Source organism: Hippocampus guttulatus, chromosome 19 (genome assembly GCF_054856545.1).
Source record: "Hippocampus guttulatus isolate MCC_2025c chromosome 19, RoL_Hgut_1.0, whole genome shotgun sequence".
NCBI classification, from domain to species: Eukaryota; Metazoa; Chordata; class Actinopteri; order Syngnathiformes; family Syngnathidae; genus Hippocampus; species Hippocampus guttulatus.
In genome coordinates, this window is record NC_141279.1 from 5151405 (window position 1) to 5158569 (window position 7165).

The following is a 7165-nucleotide window of genomic DNA, read 5'->3' on the forward strand; positions in this document are numbered from 1 at the left end:
AATCTGGTTTGGTTGTAATGTGTGAGTTCATTCCACCCTATGAAAGAAAATCATTCGACGATATATTATCTTATTAGTGCATCTGTGGTTTGATTTTATCCACCTTTCGTAACATAGTGAAACTTCCCAGAATGCACCAGTGACTTGGCCCGGACTTGTTTCCAGACGGCGAAGATTTATGTAATTTAGCGGTGAAATAACACGGGTGCTGGCAACTTTGTGAACATGTGTGCGCGTGTGTTTGTGTGGATAGATAGACGGAGAGATAGACAGACAGACAGTTCATAAATTGCATTGGGTATCCTTAACATATAACAAAAAAAAAAAGGTGAGGGGGGGCAATCAATATATAGTAAATTTCTATATTCAGTATTTTGCAAATAAATAAATACCTCCATAATGTGCAAACTGAAGTCATCTTTCTGTATAGTATTTGCATTTGATGCCTTGCATATGCTTGGAAGGCGTGGTCAGTTTTTACCAAATCCGCAAGCGGGGATGCCCCCAAAAATCTGCGGCTGGGATTTGCAACGGCTGAACCGCGAATACGCGGCTGTCCACTAAATTTTCAAACTGGGTGAAGAAGATCAACCAGAAATGTGGTTAGATTGATACGCTCAAATCCACACGATCCATCCGTCCATTTTCCATACCGCTTATCCTCATTACATAAATGGTAAACAGGCCGATATAGTCGTTTCGCTAATGCATTTGACATGTTTTCATTTGAAAGCACAACTGGCAGCAAAACAATCAAACGTCTGCTCGGATTTCTAATCCTAGACCTCGCTTGTAGAACAATGAAGGAGTTGTCTGAAAAGTGCTTAAGTGACATCATTCATCCTTCCCCGTGGGTTGACAAATTAGCGGTGCAAAAAGTTCAAACCTAACTGTCCGCAACCCGCAGGCGGCTACGTAGCCAACGTGACGAGCGTCACTTAGCATCTGGGCTAAATTACGGCTAAATCCTCTGGACACGGAGCAAAGCTCAGCCATCCGTCTTGCAAGTCTTGGCATGTGTGTGTGTGTGGGGGGGGGGGGGGGGCCTGGAGGCCGCAGCACACCAGCATGCTACACACCGGACCCTGGGAAGCTTCCCCTCAGTGGGTCACCGCACATCCAATACACCCGCGCAGTTGCAGAGCATTGAGCTGCCGCTCAATATGTCTGCGAGCAAGACTGCACGGACAGCAAATTATCGACGCCTTTGCACCCCTTCTCAGGATTTGACTTCGAAAGCCAACAGGGAGCTACTGACGTATTGCTTTTTGGCGTCTACGCTTCACAATGGTGGACTATAAATAGGCTGACCACAGACGTAAGGGGTGTAACTTGCATTCGGCGAATCCCCGGAGACGCCATTTCACTCTGATGCTGATAAAAATGCACGTCAGACTGCATTCCTTTTGGACCATACACAAGTGTGGTTATTGTTCATTTTCAATTGTCTTATTTATATTGCATAATACTCAATTGATCCTTTCTGAGAGCTATTCTGTTGAATTCATTTTATTGAGGTTAGAGGTGAGGTTGAAGTTAAAATCTAACGTTAGCTAAACTGCATTCAAATGTAGAAAGTTTAGCCTTGACCAAAAGTATATTATCATGGCCCAAATGAAGTCTTAATAAATAGTGTTGTTCATCCCAATCCTTAAAACTTAAAAAAAAAAAAATGTGCACGTGCAAGTTACTTGCATAAAACTTCAAAGTCAGCCATCTTGTCACTTCAAAAGGTGACTTATCAAGAAATGGTGCCAAAGCATCCGACTGCGTGAGAGGTGGGAAGGATTCAAAGTGACATTTTGGGAACGATCGTTTTCTGATGTTCATACTTCCAAATGGTGTTATGCAGATGAGGGCAAGAGAGGAAATTTCCAATGCTGTAGTTAAAAGATGCTGCGGTGCAGATGCACAGCATTCATTTAGAATATTTTGGTTCCTTCCCATTAATTAATTTTCTACAGCGAGGTATGTGCTCACCACGCCATCACCATGCTGCCTATTTTGGTTAACCTATTTAACCGAATAAGGGTTTTATAACATGGAAAAATAAAACATTACTTGAAATAAGATTTTTTTTAAATCCCCATTTGGGAGGGCCTTAACATGCCTTGAAAAAAACCCCAATTTTTGCAAGTGTGTGCAGGATACACGAAACAGACTCAAGGACCCGCGGTCGAAATTGACCAGGAAATCAGTTGTTTTGCTTTTACGCAACCGGTGTGCTAATGCTATGTTGAAGTCAACTGAGGAGCTTCGTTTGGATAAAAGTAGTGCTTCTACCACCATCTAGTGGCATTTCTAACCCCGCTTTTTTTTTTTCCTAACGTGGGTTAGCTTGTCCACTGTAGTAACCGCCGTCCCTGAAAGGGTTAATATTACAAACAGAGCATGTGAATGAAGTTTTAGGGGTATTTTTGTCATCTGGGTGGGCTGGCATGACTTCTAGAAATATGAATTGCAATTGAATTTGCACCACACGTTTTAAAGCAGCTTGTCGAGCAGCTTTAGGTCGAAGCCCATCCTCAGCTGCAGTGACATCTGCCCAATCCTGTCCCGTGTGTGACTTGAGTCAACATGGATGCCTCCCGACAGCGCTCGTGGTGACTGCTCGTAAACACGATCCCGGAGAGCTGTCTAACCGCGTTATCTTCAGTCCCGACACACAATAAGAGCCGACCTCAGCGACTCGCTTCAAAGCCGCTGAGCTCACTGAGGCGCTGCGACACACTCCGCAAAACTATTTAATCAGGAGCTTTTCGACTGCGACAGACGCGCGACCCGTGATACGCCGTGACAGCCTGCGTGTGTGTTTCGTGAGGTTAGACGAGGTTCGCCGTGTTTGTTTAGACTACCTGTCGTTCCTTCAGAGACTCGCTGATGTTTTTTGTTTTTTTTTAAGGGCTCATTCATCTCTGCATCTTAAATAGTCCAGTAATGGAGAGCGGCGTCGCCTAGCCTACTTTGCGTCGAACGAAAATTATACCACGAGCATCAGTCTTTATTTTGGCCTTGGGCTCCGTCTACCCGCTCTTTAAATTCACTGCTCTGCTTCGCTTGTGATATATCGTGCCCCTCGGCAGGATTTCGTAGCAGCGAGAATGGCCGAGAATGATTATAGAGCAGTTTTTATCGCATGAATGACATCACAACCGTAGATCATGGAATCGAAGAGGTTATACTGGGCTCGGTAAATCGCATAGTAGCGTCGTCCAAGAGTCTTGGTGAAAGGTTTGGATTTGGCGCAGAGGAAAATGCAAGGCCAGAGAAGGAAAGTCAACATTTTGGAACACGCGCACAAAGTCACACATATAGATCCAGCATTGACGAGTCATATAACCGATTGGGAGATTTTCTTGAGCGTTGCAAAACGATCTGCGGGTCTAACTGCGACACTACGCGCGGCGACTGGGGCTTGTTCTTCCCGGGACGCTTCTCCACCCTCGCCATATCTATCTATGCGTGTTTTGTGGACACGGAGGAGCAACAAAGAAGCCACCCCTGAAAGCCTATCGCAAAAAGACAGCAGATGTGAGGAGATAAAATGTGTTTTGTTGCGTCTACCGGGCCCACCTGTCATGAGGTCGCTTTTGCTCCCTGTACCGCTGCTCCGTGATCTTCCTCCGGATCATGATTGCTCGGCATTCCTTCAACACAGATCAGCAGTGAGAAATAACTGAAAACGATGTCAACAAATCTGAAATGTGCTGTATTTTACAAGTTAAAAAAAAAAAAACGCAGAATGTCAGGAAGAATATCAACCATATCTCAGGGTGCCCCGCTAGCCACGAGCTAGTAAGGCGCCCACTGATGGGATTCCTGACACGGTCTTGATTGTTTTGTCATTGATGTGGGCTAATGTCAAGCAGGCTCTGCACCCCCCCTCCCTCCCCCCGCCACCCTTTCATCTCTGCTCCCTAAGCAACTCCCTGTGTTGCCTGCTCCGCTGCGGCGAGGCCCCCCCCCCCCCCATCTGAAATGGATTCGTTCCACGGCTGCTTTTTTTTTTCTTCTCCAAAACAACCGAGCAAGATATATAAATAAATTAAGATAAAACGTACGATTACCCCCCCCCCCCCCTCTTTATCTCAGATCGCCACTGTTTTAAGTTTCCATTTGGGCAAATGCTCCCGATTCACTAAAATGGACTCGCGCTAAACGGGGTCGCACGCCACCTGTTGCTCTGGCACGCACTTTCCAGGCTTGCAAATGTGTTTTTGTGGACGGAGCTCCTTTTAATGAAACTGGAGATTTCGCTCGACCCCGTCATTAAACTAAAAAATGCCAAAAATGCACCAGTGATGGATAAGCGCGGATGCCGCTTTCACCTTCCCCTCTCCCCTCCCCTCCCCTCCCCTCTGTTATGACTTTGGTAAACACATTTGCCACAGAATAGTTTGACAGTCCTGTGCAGGCATGCTTGGCACGCTTTCTTTCAGTCGAAAGATGTTCCGAAGTCGCACGCTCTTAGGCCACACCCATGCAGTAATGCACGGTGTCGACGTGCCCTATATTTACCCGGCTCGCCGCAGAACACTGCCCTGCAGTTACGGCGGAGAGTGTGTGGCCTTGCAGCTGGCCTTCACACAGCATACGGCGTCTATATACACCCCCCCCCCTCCCCCCAAACCCACCCTCCACCTCTTGTGCATAGATATTGTTCTGAAATTACCATCCGAGGAGAAATGTTTTCCTGACGGCATCCCGGGTGTGAAATGAGGTCGCGGCGGTTATATACCACAGAAAAGTGTAATTGTTATTTTCTCTCCTCAAGGCCAATTATGCCGACGGCAGAAGTAATTTATTGTTACAAAGTCGAATATGAAAAAAAAAAAGGCCAAATGACCTCGACACACGCCGCTTCTATTTTCAAAATGTTACGTTAAAGCACACTACCAAAAAGAACGGTGATGAAAATGTTACCTTAATACAACGAATAATAAAATCAATCCCAGTCATGCTAAATGGATTCGGATTCTTTTTCGTCTCCGTTTGGAATTATCCACTGATAAAAGAGTAGTTTCATTTGAAAAACAATCACAATTTTCACATCCCTGAAATATCAGCATTATTTCCCCAATCGCTGAGCTAATGGCTTGGGTTTGTACCCATCAACCCCCGACCAGGGTGACTTTAATTAAATTTGCAAAAAAACATGCTAGCATTCATCCTCTAATCCTTGCTGACCTTTAATAATAATGAGGAGGGGGAGCGTGGTGACAAGCGTCCGGGACAAGTGTGTGTGTGTGTGCGTGTGCATTCCATACAGGTGAGCTAACAGGCCATTTGAAGAGCAGCACTTCTCGAGTACATCTGCTTTATTGTATCCTCAGTGACTTTGCCATGCTCACTTTTTAACCCCGCTTGAAACAAAGGGCGCAGTTCACTTCAATTGTGTTTTCCCATCGTTAAAATGTTGCCGAAATAACAAAGCGGCCCAACCGGTTTTGGGACCCTGCTATTAAATGGGAAGTCAAGTCGAAACGTTTCTTGATAATAATTTGTTTGACGCAACTCTGTTCATCTAAGATCGGTATTCTGATTAATATTGACACTTTGCAAAGTGAATGAAGCAGCAAAATCTGCCCAAATCACTTCAACATAGTTCAGTGACACCAAGATGCCACTTCAACATAAAATATTTCTCTTGACAAGATGTCAGAAGATAGATGCAAAAGCACTACTTGTGTCTAAATGAAACTACTCCACTCCATTCCCCATAGTGCCCTGCCACAAGATGCCACAAGATGGCGGCAAAGCACTCCTGTCATTTTGCACTAAATGAAGCTCCTTAACTCACTTCAACATCGCTTCTCGACAGCAAGATGCCACATGATGGTTGAACCGAACTGTACCGCTCAGCGGAAATGTAGATAAGACATGAAAGTAGGCCGACCCACTTTGCACTTCACAAAACATCATCTATTTTCTTTTTTATGTGTGTACAGCGGGTGACGTTCAAGGGCCCGAGAATGACGGACGGCGTCTTTGAAGCAGCCGCCGCTGGCCGTCAAAAGGGAATTTTGTGAGGATTACAGAGCGCAAATGCGCATGCTGCGCTTTGTACAGCTGTCTGCTTTCCCACAGCCGCATACCTGACGCAGGTGGACGGGCATTCAGCACAGAGGATGTTGCTCATGGTTGCAGGTGTGTTTACAGTTTGTGCGCGTGTGGTTGAGGGTGTGTGTGTGTGTGTGTGTCTCGGGGGGTGGGAGTTCCCATTTCGTGCCACTCAGCATTACATTTTTACTGTACATGTGACTGATATGTGCACAAATCATATTTTGGCACATTGCTGATGTGTTTTTTTTTTTTTAATGATTCCAACAAGGACAAGCTGTACTAAAAACAACTTTTGAAAGTACGACACCAGTGACAAGCTATTGCACCGCTTACAAGAGTTACACAAAAAGTATGTTCCATTCAGGTGCATGTCAGATGTGTTCTAACAAGCCACAATTGGAGTCATATCAGCATTTTTTTTCATCGTTTTCTTTCTTTCTTTTTTTTTTTTAACGTGGCAATGTGTGCATCGCCAAACTGAATGAGTTTTTCTGGGGGGTTTGTTTGCTTTTAAAAAGGACAAAAAAGCTCACAAAATAAGTTAAAGGCCTTTTCATTGGATTGTTTACAAAACACCAAACGCAAGTTCTTCTCTCCGCTAAGTGGAAACAGAAGTCGCGCTTTAGCAGTCGATCGCTAATGCTAGCTGCCAAACTCAGATTAAATAAATACCTTAACTGAATTTTGTCACGTGGGTTAAGGCCTGAAAAAAAAAACAACTTTGAAAATTGAAAATATAGGACGTTTATCATACACCAACAAAGTAGCATAGCGACGATTGTTTCGGCAACATTGCATTTGATCAATATGACAGAACGCGTGGCGACTACAGAAGGATAAATGATGTCGCCTCCGTTTAGGGACTCCAGGAAATTGACATACTGCCAGGTTAGAGGAGGCCCGGGTCGATCGGGGCTGCCCGCGCCCCCTCCGGTGTGTCAACTATATGGACGTACTGTCATGCTGCAACTCACGTATGCTTGAAGTTGCCAATAATTTGTGATCCACCCCAAAACACAAATAGTTTGTTTTGCTACCGTGCCAATTAGCAGCATCAATGTCGGAACAGTCGCAATCGGATCATTCTCGGTTCGACGTAATC